Genomic DNA, 27,579 nt, shown 5'->3' with positions numbered 1-27,579 from the left:
GTTCACACAAAAATTGAACCTCCACTTTTCGGAACCCTCCCCCCCTCCGGTGTCACATTTGGCACCTTTCAGGGGGGGGGGGTGCAGATACCTGTCTGAGACAGGTATTTGCACCCACTTCCTGGTATAGACTCCCTCGGGAGTCTACGCCTCTTCCCGTCCCCCCCGCGCTGTCTGCTGGGACACACACGGGTCCCAGAGACAGCAGGGACCATTTGGACTGCGCAGCGCGACTCGTGCATGCGCAGTAGGGAACCGGGAAGTGAAGCCGCAAGGCTTTATTTCCTCATTCCCTTACCAAAGATGGCGGCGGCAGCATCCGAGGGACGGTTCGGCCTTGAGTGCCGACATTGCGGGCGCCCTGGGCAGGTAAGTGTCTATATTTTAAAAGTCAGCAGCTGCAGTATTTGTAGCTGCTGACTTTAAAAAAAAATAATAATTTGCGGGACTTCTGCTTTAACTCTGTTGTTGATTGGCAGGCAAAATCTGACACTGTATAGATTCTGTGCAAGTCTGATGGCCAGATCGCCACAATTTCTATGTTCCAGATGTGTTTCTGCATGAGTGTTTTTGATGCATTCTCAATGTGTTTTGCCACTTTCCAGAGGTGTTCCATACAGAAACAATGCAACATTCTACTTTTGTTGACTGCACTAGAATGCGCTGTACTGGTGTGAGCTAAGTAATTGGAATCAAAGTTAGACACTGTCCATGCGTTCTTGATGCAGAAAAAAAAAAAACGCACTGGACTGCATCTCGTGTGAACAAGTCCACTTTCTCATCCATAGGATCTCTGAAGACAACCAAGTTATAAAAAGGTAAAGACACTTACTGTCCCAGACACTAGAGGGCAACATCCACTCCTGGACGTGCAGTGCATAAACATACATCAGCCATCCTATTTTGATAAAGTTCAGAGAACCTGTTACCGTAAATTGGTCTTCTAACGAGGTCTCAGTCATCCTTCAACAACAAGTGATTTACACTCTGCCATTATGGGAAAAGACCATCCTCCATCATGTGCGATTTACGCTCTGCCATTATGGGGAAAGACTATCCATCATGAATGAGCGATTTACGCTCTATCGTTATGGGTGTTGCTTGTGGCCTGGATATTTGCAGCATACTTTCTGCTATAGCCGCCTTAATAGGTCTTAGAATTTTGCACAACCACATCCTTGTGAGGCAACCTGTGCAATTTCATTGCTCTGCCACTGCAGACTGCATGCAGGCCCAAAATGCACCCTGATCTTGGCAAGGCTTCTTCTATCATGCTGGCATAAACACATGTGCCAATTTCCTGGATTCTGTCCCTTCACAAGGTAAGTGGAAACAACTCCTTTAGAGTGTATTGACCACATGCTTAATGAATGTGACAACCTGTTAGGTGTTGTCATCCTGTGATCATTGGTGGGTCTTATGTTTTTTGGAGCGTTTGCATTCAGGGTTTCTGCTCCTAAAATAATACAAAACACCTTAATTTGCATATTTTCATTGGGCACTCTTTTAAGAACCATGTCCCACGTCGCCCCCTCCTATCTTTGCTAATCTTCTGTGCCACTAACAGGTGTGGCAAGCTCATATTTGCACAAAATATATGGAGAAAAGCATCTTACCTCTCACCAAAAAAAAAAAAACATGGAACCCTGTCTCTTTAAGACCCATCTGCCTTCATCCACTCACTTTAAAGCATCAGCAGGTGAGCTTCAGGCAGCATTTCCAAAGGCAGACAGCAAACACAGTTAGATTCTGAGACAAAAAACAGTCAGGCTGTCAAACCCACAGAAGTACGCAGCATAGCATGGGAGCCAGGGCAGCACATCCAAAGACAGGCAGGAGACCCAGTCAGAATCTGAGGTAAGTCCTTTACCTGGCAGGACTGCAGAGAGAGAGGGAGAGAAGCCCTCCCAACTGCAGACCTCCAAAATAATTTACACCATTGCATGGCGTCTGGCGGTTCCTATCCTGTGCTGCCCATCTCCCTGCCCAGGGCCGGACTGGCCTACCGGGATACCGGGAAATCCCCCGGTGGGCCGGCTGTCTGGCTGCCCCTGGTGCCGCTGTGAGGGCAGCGGCGCCTGAAAGAAACATGGCCGCGGGGCCGCCAGGCTGACATGCAACTGCGCATGCGCTAGCGCTACTCTCGGAAGTGTGTAGGGCTTTCCCGAGCTAGCCGTGCTCGGGAAAGTCCGTACACACTCGGCAATTCTCAGAAATGCAGGCGCATGCGCAGTGACGATGGCGCCGAGGGGCGCCATTTTTAAAAGTACCGCAGTGAGTACTCGTCTGGTGGCCTCTTCCTCCTACTCCCCCTGCAGCCTCTGACCTCCTGCCCCCCCTGCAGCCTCTGACCTCCTGCCCCCCCTGCAGCCTCTGACCTCCTGCCCCCCCCTGCAGCCTCTGACCTCCTGCCCCCCCTGCAGCCTCTGACCTCCTGCCCCCCCCCTGCAGCCTCTGACCTCCTGCCCCCCCCCTGCAGCCTCTGACCTCCTGCCCCCCCCCTGCAGCCTCTGACCTCCTGCCCCTCCCGCAGCCTCTGACCTCCTGTCCCCCCCTGCAGCCTCTGACCTTCTGCCCCCACTGCAGCCTCTGACCTCCTGCCCCCCCTGCAGCCTCTGACCTCCTGTCCCCCCCCCCGCAGCCTCTGACCTCCTGTCCCCCCCCCCGCAGCCTCTGACCTCCTGTCACCCCCCCGCAGCCTCTGACCTCCTGTCACCCCCCCGCAGCCTCTGACCTCCTGTCACCCCCCCCGCAGCCCCTGACCTCCTGTCACCCCCCCGCAGCCTCTGACCTCCTGTCACCCCCCCGCAGCCTCTGACCTCCTGTCATCCCCCCTCCGCAGCCTCTGACCTCCCCTGTACCATCGGCAGCCTCTGACCTCCCCTGTACCATCGGCAGCCTCTGACCTCCCCTGTACCATCGGCAGCCTCTGACCTCCCCTGTACCATCGGCAGCCTCTGACCTCCCCTGCAGCCTCTGACCTCTCCTGCAGCCTCTGACCTCTCCTGCAGCCTCTGACCTCTCCTGCAGCCTCTGACCTCTCCTGTACCATCCGCAGCCTCTGACCTCTCCTGTACCATCCGCAGCCTCTGACCTCTCCTGTACCATCCGCAGCCTCTGACCTCTCCTGTACCATCCGCAGCCTCTGACCATCTCTTGTCTTATATCACGTCTGCAGTCTGGAGTGGAGTCAACAGTGGGAGTGCCTCAGGGATGGGGGTCATGGGAGAAGTCAGACATGTATGGACTGTGGAGAGGAAACTACAGGATAAAACCAGAGCCACCGAGCTGAAGCCGACTGACTGAGCCCTGTAAGGTGCACCTGAGAGGAGGTCAGTGACAGCGCCGCCAGGCCTACCTGAGGGGGGGGGGGGGGGGTGTCAATAAAATATTGTAAGGGGGCACTGATATAAAGGTTTACCCCTTATATCAGTAAACCCCCTTACTTTAGTGTTTTCTTTCTGCGGAAGGTACTCTCTGGTCACCAGAGTCCTCCCCACATTCCCAGAGTTCCCCTTTACATCATAGTCTGCAGGATTCCACCTTACAGTGCAAGTGAGAACTCTGATGTAAAGAGGAATGCAGTGGACTCTGATATAAGTGGGGTCTCTGGTCACCAGTGCCCCCCTTTTATATCAGAGTTCCCACTTAGATCATGATCTGCAATGTTTCCCTTTATATCAGAGTTCCCTTGCACTGTAAAGGGGAATCCTCCTGATATATGGGGGAACTCTGTGTTGGCTTATATTAATCTGACTTTCATGTAAATGGAGAAATATGGTTTTTGACTTTTGTTTAACTTAACACATTGCTAATAGCAGTTATAGCTTAAATATTGATATTTGCACTGAAAACTGCCATATACGGCACCTTTTTTTGCAGTGTCAATAAAAAATGTGCCAGTAAATGGCATGATTTTTGCCTTGAAAAAAATTGCTGCTGTTTGTAAATTCCATGTCTCTCTTATCTATATATAATACACTCTTCAAATGTGCTTTAAAATGCATGGTTTTCCCTTTTGTGAACAAGAAAATAACGACGTTATGCGGTTGGGCTGGTATAAAAATACTATGGGGCTGGTATGAAATTATTTCCAGGGCTGGTTTTTATTCCCAGTCCGGCCCTGTCCCTGCCCCCTGTGACATCATTCACAGCCACTCTCAGACTGACGATAAAGCCAGGAGAGCAGTGTAGTTCGCTGCATATAAAAAGACAGGAGAAAAAAAAACCTAAAGGGAGAGGCAATTATGACATTGTAGCGCTCTTATAATACCACACCTGTACAATATCAATGCTGTAATGCATTATTTTGCCCACGGCCTTGGCACAAGGCACCCAGTTTTTAGAAAGATTTACCTTCAGCATTCAGGGTCTTCCAACTCCATGAGAGGCTGAGGGGAGGGGGGGGGGGGGGGGGGGGGGGGGGGCTGCAGCAAACAAATGACTTACCAACTGCAAACAACAGGTGGCCTGGAGCAGACCAAAGAAGAACATCCTAGTAGGGGGAGGGGCTGTCTTTTATTGAGCTAGATACAGGTGGTCATGTGGGCTCCAGAGGAGGTGTTAACTCGTTGTGTGCTGATGTGAGGTGGGCCAGGAAAAGCATTTGTGGGTTTATCATTTCTTTTTGTATAATTCTCCTTTAGGCCCCTTTCACACTGGAGCGGTGGGGGCGTCGACGTTAAAATGCTGCTATTTTTATCGGTGCTTTACCGTCGTTTTAGAGGCGGTATTCGGCTGCTAGCGGGGCAGGTTTAACCCCCCGCTAGCGGGCGAAAAAGGGTTAAAACTGCCCGCAATGCCACTACAGCGGCGCTATGCTGGCGGTATAGCTGTGCTGCCCCATTGATTTCAATGGGCAGGAGCAGTGAAGGAGCGGTGTACACCGCCCCTTCACCGCTCCAAAGATGCTGTTTGCAGGAGTTTTTTTTCCCTCCTGCCAGCGCACCACTCCAATGTGAAAGCCCTTGGGCTTTCACACTGGAGACACAGCAGCTGCAGTTTCAGGTCGGTTTGCAGGCAATAGCGCCTGCAAACCGCCCCAGTGTGAAAGGGGCCTTAAGGGGATGAAGCAGAGGGTGCGTCCTATGCCTACATACTTTTGCTAATAAGTGTCCCTCATTCCCATCTCAGAAAGTTGGGAGGTATGTAATTCTTGGGGTATCGGGAAGTGGCTCTGTAGCTTATGCATGTATTTGCAAACTAAACCCCTGTTTTTAACACATACTGTTGTTGGTTGCAGGCTGGTCAGTAATTTGAGCTGGGAATTTTCTTTGGCTTTGTTTGATATGCGTCGTCCTTCCATGTGCTCCTTGCTGAAAAGCCCAGTTATAGATGAGGGCATTGACTGTTCAAATACTTGTGAGGGGACGCCTTTGCTGTCTTTAAGGAGGGGTGGGCTCCATCCAGGGGTGGGCTCCATCCAGCAAACAAATGACTTACCAACTGCAAACAACAGGTGGCCTGGAGCAGACCAAAGAAGAACATCCTAGTAGGGGGAGGGGCTGTCTTTTATTGAGCTAGATACAGGTGGTCATGTGGGGCTCCAGAGGAGGTGTTAACTCGTTGTGTGCTGATGTGAGGTGGGCCAGGAAAAGCATTTGTGGGTTTATCATTTCTTTTTGTATAATTCTCCTTTAGGCCCCTTTCACACTGGAGCGGTGGGGGCGTCGGCGTTAAAATGCTGCTATTTTTATCGGTGCTTTACCGTCGTTTTAGAGGCGGTATTCGGCTGCTAGCGGGGCAGGTTTAACCCCCCGCTAGCGGGCGAAAAAGGGTTAAAACCGCCCGCAAAATGCCACTACAGCGGCGCTATGCTGGCGGTATAGCTGTGCTGCCCCATTGATTTCAATGGGCAGGAGCAGTGAAGGAGCGGTGTACACCGCCCCTTCACCGCTCCAAAGATGCTGTTTGCAGGAGTTTTTTTTCCCTCCTGCCAGCGCACCACTCCAATGTGAAAGCCCTTGGGCTTTCACACTGGAGACACAGCAGCTGCAGTTTCAGGTCGGTTTGCAGGCAATAGCGCCTGCAAACCGCCCCAGTGTGAAAGGGGCCTTAAGGGGATGAAGCAGGGGGTGCGTCCTATGCCTACATACTTTTGCTAATAAGTGTCCCTCATTCCCATCTCAGAAAGTTGGGAGGTATGTAATTCTTGGGGTATCGGGAAGTGGCTCTGTAGCTTATGCATGTATTTGCAAACTAAACCCCTGTTTTTAACACATACTGTTGTTGGTTGCAGGCTGGTCAGTAATTTGAGCTGGGAATTTTCTTTGGCTTTGTTTGATATGCGTCGTCCTTCCATGTGCTCCTTGCTGAAAAGCCCAGTTATAGATGAGGGCATTGACTGTTCAAATACTTGTGAGGGGACGCCTTTGCTGTCTTTAAGGAGGGGTGGGCTCCATCCAGGCTCACCTACTCTCTGCCTATCCATTTTAATGCATGTGCTTCCACTATGGAGGCTCTCAAAATTTAAAGTTAGGACTGCAGATAATACTGGGGTGCCGAAAAAATTGTCTCTGCAGCTTAAGTATGTACAGTGCCTTGAAAAAGTATTCACACCCCTTGAAATTTTTCACATTTTGTCATGTTACAACTATAAACATAACTGTATTTTATTGGGATTTTATGTGATAGACCAACACAAAGTGGCACATTATTGTGAAGTGGAAGGAAAATGATCATTGGTTTTCAAAATTTTTTACAAATAAATATCTGAAAAGTGTGGCGTGCATTTGTATTCAGCCCCCTTTGCTCTGATACCCCTAACTAAAATCTAGTAGAACCAATTGCCTTCAAAAGTCACTTAGTTAGTAAATAGAGTCCACATGTGTGTAATTTAATCTCAGTATAAATAAAGCTGTTCTGTGAAGCCCTCGTAGGTTTGTCAGAGAACCTTAGTGAACAAACAGCATCATGAAGGCCAAACAACACACCAGACAGGTTAGGGATAAAGTTGTGGAGAAGATTAAAGTAGGCTTAGGTTCCAAAATAATATCCCAAGCTTTGAACATCTCACAGAGCACTGTTCAATCCATCATCTGAAAATGGAAAAAGTATGGCACAAGTGCAGACCTACCAAGACATGGCCGTCCACCTAAACTGACAGGCCGGGTAGGAGAGCATTAATTAGAGAAGCAGCCAAGAGGCCCATGTTAACTCTGGAGGAGCTGCAGAGATCCACAGCTCAGGTGGGAGAATCTGTCCACAGAGCAAATATTAATCGCACACTCCACAAATCTGGCCTTTATGGAAGGGTGGCAAGAAGAAAGGCATTGTTGAAAGAAAGCCATAAAAAGTCCCGTTTGCAGTTTGCGAGAGGCCATGTGAGGGACACAGCAAACATGTGGAAGAAGGTGCTCTGATCCGATGAGACCAAAATTGAACTTTTTGTCCTAAAAGCAAAACGCTATGTGTACGGGAAACATGGTGGTGGCAGCATCATGTTGTGGGGATGCTTTTCCTCAGAGTTCTCAGAGTTGATAGGAAGATGGATGGAGCCATATACAGGGCAATCTTAGAAGAAAACCTGTTAGAGTCTGCAAAAGACTTGAGACTAGCCTGGAGGCTCACCTTCCAGCAGGACAACGACCCTAAATATACAGCCAGAGCTACAATGGAATGGTTTAGATCAATGCATAGTCATGTGTTAGAATGGCCCAGTCAAAGTCCAGACCTAAATCCAATTGAGAATCTCTGGCAAGAAAATTGCTGTTCACAGACGCTCTTCATCCAATCTGACAGAGCTTGAGCTATTGTGCAAAGAAGAATGGGCAAACATTTCACTCTCTAGATAAGAAAAGCTGGTAGAGACACCAGAGATACACAAAAGGACTTGCAGTTGTATTTGCAGCAAAAGGTGGTTCTTCAAAATATTGACTCAGGGGGCTGAATATAAATACACACCACACTTTTCAGATACTTATTTGTAAAAAAAAGTTTAAAACCATTTATCATTTTCCTTCCACTTCACAATTATGTGCCACTTTGTGTTGGCCTATTACATAAAATCCCAATAAAATACAATTACGTTTTTGGTTGTAACATGACAAAATGTGGAAAATCTCAAGGGGTATGAATACTTTTTCAAGGCACTGTATTTGCAAATGTGTGCAGACTAAACCCCTGTTTTTAACGCATACTGTTAGACAAGATAATTTGGGTGGTCACAGACTGGTTGGTAAGTTGAGCTGGGAATTTTCTTTGGCTTTGTTTGACATGCACTCCATGTACCCTTCCATGTACTCCTTTCGGTCAGTTATACAGTGCCTTGCAAAAGTATTTACCCCCCTTGGAATTTTTTGTGTTTTGTTGCCTCACAACCTGGAATTAACATGGATTGTTTGAGGATTTGCATCATTTAATTTACAGAACATGCCCACAACTTTGAAGATGTTTTTTTTTTATTGTGAAGCAAACAACAAATAGGACAAAATAACAGAAAAAGTCAATGGCCATAACTATTTACTCCCCTAAAGTCAATATTTTGTAGAGCCACCTTTTGCGGCTATCACAGATCCAAGTTTCTTTGGATAAGTCTCTATGAGCTTGCCACATCTTACCACTGGGATTTCTTCCCATTCCTCCTTGCAAAACTGCTCCAGCTCCTTCAAGTTGGATGGTTTGCGCTTGTGAGCAGTAATCTGACCACAGATCTATTGGATTGAGGTCTGGGCTTTGACTAGGCCATTCCAACACATTTACATGTTTCCCCTTAAACCACTCAAGTGCTGCTTTAGCTGGAAGGTGAACCTCTGTCCTAGCCTCAAATCACACACAGAGTGGTACAGGTTTTGCTCAAGAATATCCCTCTACTTAGCACCATCCATCTTTCCCTCAACTCTGACCAGTTTCCCAGTCCCAACTGCTGAAAAACATCCCCACAGCATGATGCTGCCACCACCATGTTTCACTGTGGGGATGGTGTTCTTTGGGTGATGTGATGTGTTGGGTTTGTGCCAGACATAGAGTTTTCTTTGGCCAAAAAGTTAAATTTTAGTCTCATCAGACCAGAGCACCTTCCTCCATACATTTTGGGAGTCTCCCACATGCCTTTTCGCAAACTCAAAACATGCCATTTTGTTTTTTGCTGAAAGTAATGGCTTTCTTCTGGCCACTCTGCCATAAAGCCCAACTCTATGGAGCGTACGGCTTATTGCCTTCCTATGTACAGATGCTCCAGTCTCTGCTGTGGAACGCTGCAGCTCCTCCAGGGTTACCTTAGGTCTCTGTGCTGCCTCTCTGATTAATTCCCTCCTTGCCCAGTCCATGAGTTTTGGTGTGCGGCCATCTCTTGGCAGGTTTGCTGTTGTGCCAAGTTCTTTCCATTTGGTTATGATAGATATGATGGTGCTCCTAGGGATCATCAAAGATTTGGATATTTTTTTATAACCTAAACCTGACTTGTACTTCTCAACAATATTGTCGATTACTTGTTAGGAGAGTTCCTTGGTCTTCATAGCAGTGTTTGGTTAGTGGTGCCTCTTGCTTAGTTGTTGCAGCCTCTGGGGCCTTTCAAAAAGTGTGTATATGCAATGACAGATCATGTGACACTTAGATTGCACACAGGTGGATATCATTTCATTAATTATATGACTTCTGAAGGTAATTGGTTGCACCAGAGCTTTTTATGGGCTTCATAACAAAGGGGGTGAATACATACGTACATGCCAATTATCAGTTTTTTTATTTCTGAAAAAAAGTTTTATGTATATATTTTTCTAATTTTACCTCCCCAACTTAGACTATTGTGTTCTGATCCATCACATATAATTCAGATTAAAAAAACATTGAACCAAAGGCTGTAATGTAACAAAATAGGTAAAAAGCCAAGGGGGGTGAATACTTTTGCAAGGCACTGTAGGTGGGGGCAGTAGCCGTTTGTTTGTATTGCTTATTGGCTGTGTCCTATCACAGTACAAACACACAATACTCTGTACACAGATCAGCGACCTTGCCGCTACCCATCAGTAAATGTAACTGAAGTGATGCCCTGTCGTGGCCATCTTGGTACACCCCACACTCATCCGCAGTAAGCCTACAGTTAGTAGGCGGCAAGCGAACATCTTTTTACACCCACCGAAGTCTTGTATTTCATACTTATTTTTAGCAGTAAACTGAACTTATATAGTGAAATACACTATTTTGAAATCCGTCTGACTGTTTTGACGTTGAATTTTAAAATTAGCGGTGTTCTGTTAGATTAGCAAACCTGTGAGATCAGCTGGCTTGTCGATGCTTTTAAAATTCAACATCAAAATAGTGTCACGGACTTCCAAATACTGTATTTTACTCTATAAGCTGAGTTTACTGCTAAAAATAAGTGTGAAATGCAAGACTCGGGTGGGTGTAAAAAGATGTCCGCTTGCCGTCTTCTGACTGTAGGCTTACTGTGGACGAGAGCGGATGTACCAAGATGGCTGCGACGGAACGTCACTTCGGTTGCATCTTCTGATGGGTGGTGGCTTTCTGATAGAACACCGGATCTGTTAGTAAAGGCAGCACACAGTTAACCCCTCGATTGCCCCTAGATGTTAACTTTTTCCCAGCCACTGTCATTAGTACAGTGACAGTGTACAGTATTATCACTGATCACTGTATTAGTGTCACTATTGATGTCAGTTAGTGTACCTCTCAGCAAGGGTCTGTTAGCTCCAGATTGCCTGCCACACTATCATAGTCCCACTATAAGTTGTTGATCACTGCCATTACCAGTATAGCGTCATAGCTGCGTAAATTCCAGTAAATACCATAGTTTGTAGATGCTTTTTTTTTTTTTTTTTTTTTTTTACCAAAGACATGTAGCAGAATACATTTTGGTCTAAATTTCTGAAGACATTTTTTTTAATTAGATATGTTTTATAACAGAAAGTAGAAAATATTGGGGTTTTTTTTCAAGATTTTTGTTCTTTTTTTCGTTTAATAAAAAAGAAACCCAGTGGCAATCAAATACCACCTGGAAGAAGCAGATCCCGGGCCTGAATATTTATGCAGTTTCATTCATTAATGGGGGGGGGGTAGTGCCCAGTAGGTGGTTGAGGAGGAGATAAACAGTTTGAGGCCTGGGGCAGCAGGGTTCTTGTCCAAGAGGAGAAGATCCCTGCTGCCTTTCTGGGCAGGTTAGCTGAAGCCTGCAGAGAATTCATCAAGGTCCCAGCTCAGTGGGAGCTGGAGGGCCTATTGCAGAGAGTTAATCAAGGTCCCAGCTCAGTGGGAGCTGGGGGGGGCCTATTTTCTGGAAGCAGTCGGTGCCAATTAAAGGGGGTTCAAAGAGGTTCTGGCCTGGAGATTCACAGGAGAGGTGTCTAGACAATATTGGATAGGAGGTATCCAAGTTTCTGAGGACACAGTGAGTAGAAGCCTGGAAACATGCTAGTGACTGTCTGCCTTTTAATCCTTTGTATAACTGCGTCAGTGTTTCTGGTCTCTGCCAAGTGGGAGGCTATCCCTGAAGAGAATAGGTAACAACAGCATAGAGAGTGTCCTCCAGTTACTTTGTGCACTAAATTTGGAGTATCCTAAAGCTTCCCTGCATCCCAACCAAGTTCAACCAGCAATAAAGCATTAGGTCGGGTTCACACTGGTACGACAAACACTCCGACATTGGGAGCTCATGTCGCATAACATGTGAAAATCAATGTTTCCCTATGAAAGCCGTCTTAACTGGTCCGACACAAGTTGGTCCGACTTTGAAAATGCTCCCTGCACTACTTTGGTCCGACTTTGATCCTACTTCAGCCCATTGAATATCACTGAAGTCGGATCAAAGTGGGATCCAACTTTGGTATGCGACTTGTGCTCTGATGATGTTAAGGGGAACTCCACGCCAAATTTAAAAAAAACGGCATGGGTTCCCCCTCCAAGAGCATACCAGGCCCTTTGGTCTGGTATGGATTTTAAGGGGAACCCCCCACGCCGCCCCCCCCCCTCCCCAAAATCCATACCAGAGCCTTATCCAAGTGCGCAGCCCGGCAGGTCAGGAAAGGGGGTGGGGATGAGCGAGCGCCCCGTCCTGAATTGTACCAGGCCACATGCCCTCAACATGGGGGGCGGGTTCTTTGGGGCAGGGGGGCCCTGGTCCCCCCCACCCCAAAACACCTTGTTCCCATGTTGATGAGGACAAGGGCCTCTTCCCGACAACCCTAGCCGTTGGTTGTCGGGGTCTGCGGGCGAGGGGCTTATCGGAATTAACAAGGGGACCCTCAGATCCCGGCCCCCCACCCTATGTGAATGAGTATGGGGTACATTGTACCCCTACCCATTCTGCTAAAAAAAGTGTCAAAAATAAAACACAGCACACAGGTTTTTAAAGTAATTTATCAAGCAGCTCCAGCGTTTCTTCCGACTTCTTCTCCCCTCTATGGCTCTTCTCCGCTCTCTCTGGCTCTTCTGCCTCCTCCGCTGATGTTTTCTGCCTCTGCCGGTTCTTCACCACTCTCTCTCCAGTTCTTCTCCCTTTGTCTGCTGTCTCCTGCCTCTTGCCGGGTCTTGTCCGCTGTCTTCTCGCTCTTTTGCTGGGTCTTCTCCGCTATCTTCTCCCTCTATTCTTCTTCTGATGTTGACACGGCGCTCTCTCCTGCTCTAATGCCACTACTTATATTGGCATGGGGCGGGGTAACCAGAGGCACGCCCCTTATGAGGTCCCCCAGCCTGGGGCATGATGGGTGGTGATGGCATAAGTGGCGTGCCTCAGGTGACCCCGCCCCATGCCAATATAAGTAGCGGCACACCGCGCACCTGGCATTAGAGTGGGAGAGCGTTGAGTCAACATCGGAAGAAGAACGGAGGGAGAAGACAGAGGAGAAGACCGGGCTAAAGAGTGAGAAGACAGCGCAGGAGAGCCGGCATAGGCAGAAGACAGCGGACAGAGAGAGAACAACCGGAGAGAGAGCGGAGAAGACCCGGAGAGAGGAGAAGAACCGGCAGAGGCAGAAGACATCAGCGGAGAAGGCAGAAGAGCCGGAGAGAGAGCGGAGAAGAGCCGGAGAGGGCAGAAGAAGTCGGAAGAGATGCCGGAGCATCTTTAAAAACCTGTGTTCTGTGTTTTATTTTTGACACTTTTTTGGGTGAATGGGTAGGAGTACAATGTACCCTATACTCATTCACATAGGGTGGAGGGCCGGGATCTGGGGATCTTGTTAAAGGGGGCTTCCAGATTCCGATAAACCCCTGCCCGCAGACCCCGACAACTAACGGCCAGGGTTGTCGGGAAGAGGCCCTTGTCCTCATCAACATGGGGACAAGGTGCTTTGGGGTGGGGGGTGCAGGGCTCCCCCTGGCCCAAAGCACCCACCCCCCCATGTTGCGGGCATGCGGCATAGTATGGTTCAGGAGGGGGGCGCTCGCTCGTCCCCACCCCCTTTCCTGACCTGCTGGGCTGTGTGCTCGGATAAGGGTCTGGTATGGATTTTGGGGGGACCCCCACGTCGTTTTTTTTCGGCGTGGGGGTTCCCCTTAAAATCCATACCAGACCAAAGGGCCTGGTATGCTCTTGGAGGGGGAACCCATGCCATTTTTATTTCTTATTTGGCGTGGAGTTTCTCCTAAAGATTCATACCAGATGCAGTGCCTGGTATTGTCGGGGATCAAAGTCGGGTCCCCATTCATTGAAGTCGAACACATGTCGGACTTCAAGTCGCAGGGCAAAGTTGGATCAAAGTGATACAACTGTCGTGTCGTACCAGTGTGAACCCGGCCTGAAAAATACCCCCACTGTCTGGTTATTGTGGAACGAATGTCCGAGTGTCAAGTGTCTGGCTTCCTGTTTACCTGAAAGGGAAGAGAACCTGGGGCAAATCAACGGAACCTGTCAGGGGTCTGCCTTACAAATGTTTAATTGATTTTGATTTTTTGATGTATATGACACTTTATTGTAGCACTGTACTGTATATACAGTAACAGGAAACCATTTTGCTTTTACTTATATACAGTAACAACACAATTCAATACAAAAGGTTTAGAAGTGCCTTGCTCCTGAGAGCTTACAATCTAATAGGGAGGGGCTTATTGGAGAAATAAAAGATTCAGTTGTTAGCTGAAGGCAGAATAGGCTTCCCTTAAGAAAAGAGTTTTCAGGAATTGCCTAAAAGTGAACAGAGTAGGAGAAAGAAAGAAAGATTGAGGTAGATAGTTAAGCCGGTCATAGACGGCACAATTTTCTTTCCTGCAACCATGGGTGTTAATGGGGGAATCCCTCCTACTGAGCCATTGTGTTCTCCCAGTGGGGAAAGCCATCCCCACTGGGAGAACACAGTGATTATTGCTAGCGGCTAGCCGCTAGCAATAATCGCATGTAAAATCCAGCAGGCTGGTTGATTGATCGATCAACTTCCTGCTGAACCGGCCAAGATTCTAATCGTCTATGGCTTGCTTCAAAGAGGATTGGAGAGGCTCTGGAGAAGTCCTATAGAGGAGCATAATAGGAGGAGACAAGGGAACTAGAGAGCAGGAGAATTTGGGAGGAGCGAAGAAGACCGTTTGAGTATTCTATTGAGACAAGATTGGTGCTGTAGCTCGGGGCAGAGTTGTAAATGGCTTTGTATGTTGTTAGTATTTAGAAATGTATTTGTTTGACATTCGGAAGCTAGAAGCAAAGAGGGGTGGATGACACTGAGCGGTTGGTTAGGTGGATGAATCTGGCAGTGGCATTTATGATAGACAGAAGGGGGGATAGCCTGCATAGAGGCAGGTCTATGAGAAGAAAGTTACAATATACAAGGCAAAAGATACCATAGGACTGAATGAGTTGCTTAGTGGTTTTATTGGTTAAAAGGTGTGTATTTTAAGGAGGCGGAGCCTAGCAGAGCAGACATGCATTGTTAGAGCTCCACACCGCTGAGGAGAGAAGAGAAGGACAAAGCGGAGCCTGCAGGCTCAAAAGGTATCCATTTGAACCTTTTTGCCCCAGGGAACAAACTGTGAAAGTTTGGGCAGGAAATATGGTACTGGGAGGAAACCGTGGCAGAAATAAAAATCACCTCACAAAGAGCTCACAGGCACTCACTGCAGCTGAAGCAGCTCCAGTCACCTCACAAGATACAGCATCAGGGCGCTCTCACAGACAGAAAATGTCACAGCAAGACTCTCCATTTGAGTCAGATACAGAACAAATCCTCTCACAAACTTCTCCACAAGCCTCCTCAGCATCCCCAGTAATATTATTACAATTTGAAAAGATGCTTCATAAGGCTTTAAAACAAACCTCAGACCAAATAACAAAAAGCCTAACCAAAGAAATAAGAGAGCTGGGAAACCGCACCGCAGCCTTAGAAATAAAAATGGATGAAATTGAAATTACAACCCAAGAAAATATAACAGAATTGGAACAATTAAAAAAAAAGAATTTAATACTTCAAACTAAGCTCGAAGATTACGAAAATAGAGCCAGACGTTCAAACTTGCGCATAAGGGGAATACCTGAAACTGTGACAGACCTGCAATCTACTATTACTGCTCTATTACAAGAACTAAAGCCAGAAATCCCTATTGAACGTTTAGAACTGGACAGAGTACACAGAGCCCTCACAGCCAAAAAGAAAGATGGACCCCCACGTGATATAATCACAAAATTTCATTATTACAGAACGAAAGAACAAATACTAATTGCTGCAAGAGAAAAAAAGGAACTTAATTTTCAAGGACACAATTATCAAATTTTTGCTGACCTATCCCAACTTACTATTACTAAAAGACGATCCATGAAACCCCAACTAATGGAACTGCAACGCCACAACATTATGTATCAGTGGGGCTTCCCCTTTTCAGTCAGATTTAACTACCAAGGTACAATTTACAGAAGCAGATCAGCAGATGAACTACAACAAACCCTTTTAAAATTAAATCTGACAGAACCCACAAGCAGCAACACTCCCACACGCAGAAGAATAGCGTCATCTTCACCTTCAGGCAGCACCCAGAAAATTTCAGAACAAAATGGGAATCATCATTCTCACAAAAGAGGCCGTTATGCCACATCATCCATGGACCAAGAAGATTCAATGGACTGACATCCTAATTCCTGATATCTCTTCATTTATTATACTAAGGGATGGTTCTCTATAAAAAACCTATATTTATAACTGAATGTAACTGCATTCTGATAGTCACACACTGTGTGGGATCATGTTACATTCCAGTTATATTTCTTATTACTTCTGATTCATATAGCCTTAGAATATATAAGTGAAATAAGGAAATTCTTGTTCAGTTATATATTATCAGGTAATAACAATAGATGTATTACTTTTTAGGACAAATATGTTCAATAATCCAGAAGTAATGGAAGCTTTTTCTTTCTTTTCTTAAAACAAATATATTATTACCTAACTAGTTCCTAGAATTATGTTTTTGTTTATTCTAATCTGAAGCAATACAACCTCAATTTTATGAGTTAACATATCTAAACAGTTACATATGAATAAAATATGTAATTGTTTACTCTAAAAGGGTTAAAATCCCAAAATAATTCAAACTATCTTCATCAATACCAAAGTTATTAACAGTACCTTTCTAACTGAATTATTTAGCCTAGGGCAAGACTAACCATATACAACCACCCTGGAATAAATAATTTCAACAAAAACTATATTCTGCACTCCAATTAATGAAACATCATTTTGATGTCTTTTGACATAGCACTTCTCTCCTGTAAGCGGAAGATCCGTGTACCCCCATTAGCCCTCCTCATTCTCCCAACCATATTATGTGGGAGTGTGACGAAGGCACTTATTCCCCTGAGAGAGATATTTATTCTCTTTCACGGGTAAATTGTGATTACTTGCAAAAAATAATTTATACAATGTATCATCTAATCTCATATGTTTTTTGTTTACTCTTTACTCCAGAATGCACTGGTTTCTTTTCTATCTATTCATCTCTTCAGTCCACACAGGTTGATCTGCGCAGTCAGCTCTGCATAACAAAAAGTAAGTCAAAACTATTTGATCTATTGCCATGGCACCACTGAATATACTTTCCCTGAATGTTCAGGGAATAAATGTCCCTCAAAAAAGGACCAAAGCCTTCCGTACTTTCCATAACAAGAAGGCTCACATAGTATGCCTCCAAGAAACACACTTCACCAAAGATTCTACTCCAAAATATATTTCTCCTTTTTATCAACAAATTTACATGGCTTCTGCCTGTACCAAGCAAAGGGGAACTCTAATTGCATTTCACCGATCCACACCATTCACCTTATCATCAGAAATTAAAGACCCAGAAGGTAGATACCTGATACTCATGGGTTATATAATGGATACAGCAATCACGGTGATTTCCTACTACGCTCCTAACAAACAACCTACACCATTCCTCTCACATATATTACAAGTGATTAATACACACAAAATAGGAACAGTGATAATGTGTGGGGATTCGAACCAGGTCCTCCTCCCATTTCTAGATAAATCACCTTTTACACCATCCAAAATAACCTCTCTAGATTACCTTTTTCTCAACTTCTTTCCAAATACAATTTGGTAGATTCATGGAGAGAAAGTAACCCAATGAAAAAGAAATTCACTTATTTCTCGCGCCCTCATCAAACCTTCACCAGAATAGATCATATTTTTCTAACAATAGGAATGATACCAGAAATTATTGCATCAGATATAATTCCGATTCCGTGGTCTGACCATAATGCAGTATACACTACTATAGCCTCAGCCATACCAAAAGCGCATGACCCAACGTGGTACTTACCGGACATAATGCTCAAACACCCACTACATCAGATGGCCATTGAACAAGCTTTAAAGGAATACATATCAATTAATAATACAACAGACATCTCCCCCAATAACACTGTGGGAAGCTCATAAGCCTGTCTTGCGTGGTACAATACAAAGACAAATGGCACTATTTAAACGGGAACGCAAAAATCTAGCAAAAAAACTAGAACTCAATTTTAATGCAGCCTACATATCATTTCAAGATAATCCATCTCAGAGTACAAAATCTCATCTGGAAAAATCTAGATTGGAATACGATCTATTTCTCACTGAGTCAGTTGATAAATCCCTCAAACGCTCCAAACACAATTTCTACATGAATACATACAAACAAGGTACATATTTGGCTCGGGCATTAAATTCAACTAACAAATCTTTCAAACCAATACGTTTGAAATTATCAAAAAATGTTTACACTTGTAATCCAGTTAAAATAGTCCATAAATTTCACTCACATCTCGCAACTTTATACAAGACAAACAATGAATTTAATCCTACAGAAGCTGAATCCTTCTTCTCAAAAATAACCTTACTTGAGTTATCTCAGAATCAAAAAAGCAGTTTGGATGAGCCTATAACTATAGATGAAGTTGCTAACGCCATTAAAGACCCAAAACTTAACAAAAGACCAGGCCCAGATGGCTACTCGGCTTTATACTATAAAACATTCTCAGAAATACTCTCTCCCATTCTCACTGAAACTTTTAACAAACTTCTAGATGGACATTCTTTTCGGCAAGAAACACTAATGGCAATTGTTTGTATGATCCCAAAACCCCTTTCTGATGATACTTCCTGTGTGAATTATCGGCCTATCTCTCTGTTAAACCTCGATATTAAATTATTAGCAAAAATAATAGCAAAACGCCTCAATAGCATTATAGGAAAATTAATACATAGAGATCAAGTAGGCTTCATGCCAAATAGACAGGCAGTCGATAATATACGCAGGGCAGTGTTATTGGCACATATTGCTAAAAAACGGAAAATCCCTTTATGTTTTCTATCTCTCGATATTAAGAGGGCATTTGACACAGTATCCTGGCAATATATGCAATATTCATTACAAAAGTGGGGTTTTGGACCCCACTTTTTAACATGGATCAAAGCATTATATAATAAACCCAAAGCCTATATAAAATATGCTGGATACAAATCTGAAGCCTTTAATATCGAAAGAGGTACCCGACAGGGTTGCCCATTATCTCCCTTATTATTTGCCCTTATACTCGAACCCATGGCCCAATACATCAGAACAAACCAAACTATAACTGGCATTGAAGTAGGAGGTATTACACACAAATTATGTATATTTGCAGACGATATATTACTTTTTCTATCATCACCACAGGTCTCTGGTCCTAACTTAATACCAGCTCTTGATGGATTTGCAGCCCTATCCGGCCTTATGATTAATCCTAAGAAATGCCTAGTGCTTAATATTTCACTCACAAACATGGAATTGATCCCGGCTAGGGCTGCACTCCCATTCACATGGGCAGAAAAATCAATCCCATATCTTGGAATTCATTTAACAGCATCTCATTCTGACTTATTCTCAACCAATTATCCTCCTGTATTAAGACAGATCACAAATTTAATAAAACAATGGTCGCAACTTCCTTTATCCTGGATAGGGAAGATTAATGCAATCAAAATGACTATTCTACCCAAATTGCTTTATCTATTCAGAGTCCTCCCTATTCCAATTCCTTCCTATTTTTTGAGAATAGTACAAAAAAGAGCAACTTCGTTTATATGGGGATCTTCTAAACCACGTATACCTATACACACACTACATCTTCCCAAAAATAAAGGAGGCCTGGGATACCCTAATTTTACTAACTACTACAGAGCAGCACATTTGGCCAGTCTGTCCAAATACCATGCAAAACAGGAAATCCCATTATGGGTATTTATAGAGGCTTCAGAAAATGACCCTCTATTAATATCAAATTTATTATGGCTTGATCCTAAAGACCGCTTTAAAATTCATAATCCCATAACTAAACACTTCTTATCTCTCTGGGATAAACTAAAAACCAAATATCAGTTACAATCTCCACACAATCCTCTCCTTTCTTTTATCAGAAATCCGGCCTTTTATCCGGCATGGATCTACCCAAATTCTTTTAAAGCTTGGACAACATCAGGCATTCAGACACTAAATGACTTCATAGCATCTAAATCATTCCTTTCATTCCCATCGCTTAGAGAAAAATATGATCTACCAAACTCTGAGATATTTAGATATCTCCAAATCAAAAATTTCTATACACCATTCCTAAAGGGGGATACACCATTATCCCAATTATCCATTTTTGAATCAATCTGTACAAAAGATCCATTTGCTAAAGGTACAATTTCATCACTTTATAATCAATTATATGGAGTAGCAAATCTTAATAGACCCTCTTACGTTCAGAGGTGGGAGGAGGACCTGGGACGAACTTTAGAAGACACGGACTGGTCTAATATATGGCTCACATCTAAGTCATCTTCACCCAACATCTTGGCACTGGAGACAAATTATAAAGTCCTAACTCGCTGGTACCTTGTACCCGCTAGAGTGGCAAAATATTCACCTAATACCTCAGCTCTTTGTTTTCGAGGATGCCCAGAAATAGGCACATATTTACACATATGGTGGACGTGCCCAGTAATCCAAACCTTCTGGAAGGAAGTCTTCGTGATTGCATCTAAAATATTTAAAAAAATAATACAACCAGATCCATATTTAACTTTACTTAATCTAAAACCGGAATGGTTAACACTCTCTCAATTTAAACTTATGATCCAACTAATAACGGCTGCAAAACAAACAGTGGCCAAGGCATGGAAATCTCCTACATTGGTACTAGCAGAAACAATTCACAGAATGAATAATACAATGTCCCATGCTAAGATGGTAGCCATCGATCAAAATCAAATTCCAAAATTTGAAAAACTTTGGCATCCTTGGATAAAACAACAGTTCCTGTCAAATTTCAATGACTCTGTCCTGTTGCCATGGTAACAGATTAAATGACTTACAGAGACACCCATTCTAAGGCTTCAAAGAGAACTAAAAAGAATAATAAACTGACGAGCGGGACAACCTTGTGGACCATACCTCTACCTTTCAACCCTTTTTTCTTCTTTCTCTTTCCTTTTCTCCACCTTATGATTAAAGCTCATTATCAGAATTTATTTGACCTATATACACTCTACTTGTAAACAATATGTATAGTAGGTATAAATCATTTAAATACCTACAAAAGTAACTAAGGAAATGATATATATCTTTAATTTAGGTTTACGTGAACCCAATGTTTAATATTTGAAATTTCATGTCATCTTTTGACAAGGAAAAGGTGTGTATTTTGGAGATGTTACAGAGGTCAAGTCTTCAAGATTTGGACAGTGATTGGATTTGAGGCAGAAAGGATGGGTCAGAGTCCAGAATTACACCTAGCACCCTGGCATGAGGGGAGGGACTTATAGTTGTATTACTGATCTTCATGAAGAAATCGGGGAGGGGGCTTGGGAAATATTATGAGCTCAGTTTTAGAAAGATTGGGTTTAAGGATATGGTGTGACATACATACTGATATTTCAGTTAATAAGTTAGTAATGCGAGAGGAGACTGAATGGGTGAGGTATAGAGTAGAGAGATAGATTTGGGTGTCATCAGCATAAAGGTGGAATTGGAAGCTGTGAGAATTTATCAAGTGACCAAGGGAGGAGGTGTAGATGGAAAAGAGAAGCGTTCGAGGACAGAACCTTAGTGGACCCCTAGAGAAAGAGGAAGCGGAGAGGAAGAGGCAGAGTTGTGGGCAACACTAAAGGAACGCTGTGATAGAGTAAGTAGTAGGAGAACCAGGAAAGGGCAGTCAAGAGAGTGGAGTTTTTTGAGGAGGAGAAGGTGCTCAACAGTATCAAAGGCAGCAGAAAAGTCTAGTAGTAGAAGTACGGAATGGTGGCCATTGACTTTAGCAGTTAGCAAATTGTTGGTTTTTAGTAGGCCCGTTTCTGTAAAGTGTTGGGAGTGAAAGCTAGACTGTAATGGGTCAAGAAGGTTGTTGTCAGTGAGGTAGGAGCTCAGACAGTTGTAGTCTAGACGTTCTAAAAGTTTAGAGATATATGGGAGCAAGGATATAGGTCTTAAGTTGTTCAGACTGGTCAAAACGTTATTATGCTATTGAGTTCTCTTTATCATTTTTCATGACACACTGTAACTATATTTGATCACATCACTGGAGGAAATAGGAGAGATGAGATGACATTCACCACACCAGGATATTAAAACTGAGATGCCTCATTCATTTGAATGACACCTCAAATTGCGGTGTGGGTCTGGAGTGATAAATCGCGTTGCAATTGCGGCAACCTACATCACGGGAAGCATGTCGCCCAAAAAAAGTTCAGGAGCTACTTTTGGGCGCCATGCTCCTCGCGATGTGGGTTGTCGCGATTGCAGCACGACAATCGTGGCAGACCCGCACCGCGATTTGAGGTGTCAGTCAAATGAATGGCATCTGAAATGCGAGTCCCTTGATTTGTCATTCACACATCGGCGCTTTCAAATCGCGGGCAGATTCGCAGCAAATCTGCCCACGATTCAAAACGCTGAAGTGTTAATGCATCTAAAGATTTAGTGAGTGGGAAGTACAGGCAGATAGCAGGAAGGAGTGAAATTGCACTTTAAGACTCATCTGCACGAGCACTTTGTTTTGCACAATGGACTTTTTTTTTATTAAGATTGATTTGCATAAGCATTTTAATCAGCACTGTTCACTTTTTCTGTTGTATATAGAATTTATAAATTGTTTAGATTTAATTTATTTATTCATTTTTGAGCACATTGCAATTCTTAGTAAGAATAGCACTTGGTCTTTTATTATCCCACTATCATGCCCCGTACACACGGTCGGATTTTCCGATGGAAAATGTCCGATCGGAGCGTGTTGTCGGAAATTCCGACCGTGTGTGGGCTCCATCGGACATTTTCCATCGGATTTTCCGACACACAAAGTTGGAGAGCAGGAGATAAAATTTTCCGACAACAAAATCCGTTGTTGGAAATTCCGATCGTGTGTACACAAATCCGACGGACAAAGTGCCAGGCATGCTCAGAATAAATAAAGAGATGAAAGCTATTGGCCACTGCCCCGTTTATAGTCCCGACGTACGTGTTTTACGTCACCGCGTTCAGAACGATCGGATTTTCCGACAACTTTGTGTGACCGTGTGTATGCAAGACAAGTTTGAGCCAACATCCGTTGGAAAAAATCCTAGGATTTTGTTGTCGGAATGTCCGAACAAAGTCCGACCGTGTGTACGGGGCATTAGGCTGGGTTTACACCTATGCAAATTGGATGCAAGTTTCCCCTGCATGGTAGGAGATTGTGACTGACTCTCTATGGAGCCAGTTCACATATCTCTGCTGTGGCTCCAGTGAGAATTTGCACAGGAGCCCTGTGCGTCTTTTGGTCTGTTTCAGGTCCGAATTCAGCCCAAAAATTCATGCCAAAATCAGACATGAAATGGTGAATGCAGACAGACCGGACCCCTGCTGTGAGCATGCGTCTTAAATGTGAACCCAGCTTTAAGGTTAACCAACCCCCATACCATAGCAGCAGCTCTAATATTCACACTAATATTGGAATTTACTATTACTTTTTCACATAATTAGCACTATTTAGTACATCACCATAGTGCGGACTTTTGTGTTTTGTAAATCAAGAAGTCGCTGGAACTTTGGTTAAGTTGTTTTTCTGATAAGTATAAAAGACCCCCTTACCACACAACTTATGGCAGAGCTTAGTGGGCAGTGTCCTAAACCTTCACTGTATTGAAAATCTTTGGCCGCAGTTGGTATCCACACACATATTTATATATTACATAGAGTTTGGACTTACTCACTGTACACACTGCACCTGTTTGCCCTTGCTCTTGTACCCACAATATATTCTGTAGTCACTGTGCCAAAAATAAGGATTTTACAGGCTCAGGTAAACCTCAAAACAAATTGTTGGGAAGAAAAACAAACAGGGAGTCAAAGGAAGGCACAATGGGCACCCGTTAACCTTAATCGTATCACAGTACCACGTCAAAAAAAATCACTATGTATAGCAAAAAGATATTTGAACTATGGTTCATGGACTTTATGGGCACAACCACACCAGATAAGATTAAATACAATACTTTATTAATGCACAAAGAAAATTTAAAATCATTAAATTTAAAAACATAGTAGCACTCTGCACCATATCTGACCAAAGGTGGTGGCCTGAACAACGTAGAGGGATATGATAAACTTTTACACTAGAGACTAGCAGTCCCCATTGGTAGGGGGTTCCACCATCCCTTTACATCAAGCTCAAGATGTTTCCGTTATTTCACTTCTTCAGGAGTAGGTGCTTTAACAGAATTGCTACAGTGAAAATCGACCAAAGACACTATCCAAAAGACGGCATGTCATACGAAACATCATAAATATAAAGCCAGGTCTATGTATTGTCATCTATCAATTAAATATATGAATAATCTGAGCATAAATACAAGAGGTAATTCTATAATACATCCTCATAGTACAACCATAGGTTTAATTATTACAAAAACTTGGCAGCCTGACGCACAACACAACCCATCCCCTGGAAGCCACAAATGATTATATCACAGGCATAGGCGTGCCCACGGGGTGTGCCGGGTGTGCCTGGGCACACCCTAATCCCCTGAGCAGTGTTTAGTTGCATGCCCTCTGTATCCTGACATCTGCCTGGGCTGATGTGCAATGTGTACCCCGCACCACCTGTGAGGCAGTATAACATTGCCGATCGCTTAGTGTGACACTGTCCTCCTGTATAATAACTGCATGCAGAGAGAGAGAGAGGACCTGTCAGAATTCATGTATGATGTCGGGGTGGGCGGGACCGAGCAGCTACCGAATACCAGCCAATGGGATGAGTCTGGCGGGGCCGCTACGTGTATGTAGCCCCGCCCCCTTTCTTAAGCTGCTCGGTCCTGCTCGGATGTCACACAGGCACAGCGAGCAGAGTGAAGCCGCCTCCCCCTCCAGTGTTTATGTGTACACAGGGGGAGGGGACCTGCTGTGCCTGTGCCACGCTGATCAGAGGTACTGAATGGGATGGGGGGAGGGGGGTCTGTCTGTGCTGAAGGGGGGTTTATGCTGAATGGGGGGCTCCATTTGTGCTGAAGGAGGGGTGTGCTTAATAGGGGGTCCATCTGTGGTAAAGGGGGGGTTTGTGCTGAATGGGGGGCTCCATCTGTGCTGAAGGGGGGTCTGTCTGTGCTAAGGGGGGGGTCTGTGCTGAAGTGGGGTATGTCTGAATGGGGGGGGTCTGTGCTGAATAGGGGGGGGGTCTATGCTGAAGGGGGAGGTCCGTCTGTGCTGAAGGGGGGGTCTGTGCTGAGGGGGGTTGAATAATGTAAAGGGGTCCAGTGGAGCACAGTGGGGTGTTTTTACATTTTAATGTGGGGGGTGCCAGATATATGATCCGCCCAGGTGCCAAATGCTCTAGGTACGCCCCTGTAAACCCCCCCTCTCCTCTGTCAGTGCTTCCAACTAATGCCACCTGTCTATGCCAGTCAGTGCCGCCTGTCAGTTTGAGAGTGCCAATTAGTGCTTCCAATCAGTGCCACCTGTTAGTGCCAATGAGTGCCAGCGCCAACTGTCAGTGCCAAACAGTGCCAGCGCCGCCTGTCAGTGCCAAACAGTGCAAGCGCCGCCTGTCAGTGCCACCTGTCAGTGCCAAACAGTGCCAGCGCCGCCTGTCAGTGCCACCTGTCAGTGCCAAACAGTGCCAGCGCCACCTGTCAGTGCCAATTAGTACTTCCAATCAGTGCCACCTGTCAGTGCCAATGAGTGCCAGTCAGTGCTTCCAAACAGTGCCACCTGTCAGTGCCAGCCAGTGCCGCCTGTCAGTGCCAATTAGTGCTTCCAATCAGTGCCAACTGTTAGTGCTAATGAGTGCCAAGTGCTTTCAATCAGTGCCACCTGTCAGTGTCAATGAGTGCCACCTATCAGTGCTTCCAATCAGTGCCACCTGTCAGTGCCAATCAATGCTTCCAATCAGTGCCACCTTTCGGTGCCAATCAGTATCAGTGCCGCCTGTCAGTGTCAATCAGTGCCACCTGGCAGTGCCAATCAGTGCCAGTGCTGACTGTCAGTGCCAATTAGTGCTTCCAATCAGTGCCACCTGTTAGTGCCAATCAGTACTTCCAATCAGTGTTACCTGTCAGTGCCAATCAGTGCCAGTGCTGCCTGTCAGTGCCAATCAGTGCCAATGCCACCTGTCAGTGCCAATCAGTGCGACCTGTCAGTGCCAGTCAGTTACACACCAGTGCAAATGAGTACCACCTGTCAGTGCCAATCAGTGCCGCTTATCAGTGCTGTTAATAAGTGCCCATCAGTGCACTGAGTGCAGGGATGGGGGTGATGAACTCAGCAGCCAGGCACATTGTCCAAGGGTGTGCCGGCCTGGTGGGGCACAAATGAAATCTGTTGATGTTTATTAATGCCACATGCTGATTTTAGTATAATAGGTAATCACCACACTACTATTTACAATAAAGTACTGGAGGTAAAATAAAAAAAGTGTAATTGAAAGGCCGGCCACTAAGCACTGTTATGTGTTCCCACACCACAAAATAAAAAAAAGAAAAGTGCAGTGCTAACTTACTGATCAATAACTTAACAATAATGGTGGAATCCTCTAATATATGGAAATCTCAATAAACTTCAATATTATCACAACACCGATCTCTGTGATATGCAACTTCACATATAATACACATCAAGCTGAGAATAAGACATACTGTATAAAAATAAACTTAGCAAGGATGGTGGAAACCCCTCCTATAGCTATTTACCATACAGATTAATCTCAAGTGAAAATTTTTTTAGTTGGGAGGTTCCCACCATTATAGCACTTTTGAATTTTTATTTTTTAGATCACTACACTTAATTTTAGATATTTTAGTTACTATTGTAATGTGAATTTTTGCACTTGAAGGTAATTTTCCAACACCCTTGCTAAGTCCATGTCTTTATGGACCTTGCTTTGTGCACTGGTGTGCACTCATGTTGGAACAGGAAGGGGCCATCCCCAAACTCCTCCCACAAAGTTGGGAGCATAAAATTGTGCAAAATGTCTTGGTATTCTGACGCCTTAAGAGTTCCCTTCACTGGAACTAAGGGGCCAAGCCCAACCCCTGAAAAACAACCCCACACTATAATCCCCCCTCCACCAAATGATTAGGACCAGTGCACAGAGCAAGGTCCATAAAGACATGGATGAGCGAGTTTGGGGTGGAGGAACTTGACTGGCCTGCACAGAGTCCTGACCTCAACCTGATAGAACACCTTTGGGGTGAATTAGTGAGGAGAATGCGAGCCAGGCCTTCTCATCCAACATTAGTGCCTGACCTCACAAATGCTCTTCTGGAAGAATGGTCAAACATTCCCATAGAGACACTCCTAAACCTTGTGGACGGCCTTCCCAGAAGAGTTGAAGCTGTTATAGCTGCAAAGGGCGGAGCCAACTCAATATTGAACCCTACGGACTAAGACTGGGATGTCATTATAGTTCATGTGCATGTAAAGGCAGGCGTCCCAATACTTTTGTCTGTTTGAGCTTTGGGGTGCACACCCTAATGCAATAGGCTGCGCATGCCTATGATCACAGGTATAGAGGGAAAGACAGGGAATGACAGTGCCATCCTCTGGAAAATATGCATATGCTAGTGCCAAAATAAGGGACCTCCAAGGAGCAAGGTGATGGGCTGGCTAAAGGTGTAGCCAAGATAGCAAAATCACTCAAGCAAGTGTCCAACCAAGTTTGGGCTTCGG

This window comes from Aquarana catesbeiana, linkage group LG10 (genome assembly GCF_042186555.1).
Source record: "Aquarana catesbeiana isolate 2022-GZ linkage group LG10, ASM4218655v1, whole genome shotgun sequence".
NCBI lineage: Eukaryota > Metazoa > Chordata > Amphibia > Anura > Ranidae > Aquarana > Aquarana catesbeiana.
Note: the sequence above shows the minus strand (reverse complement) of the source record.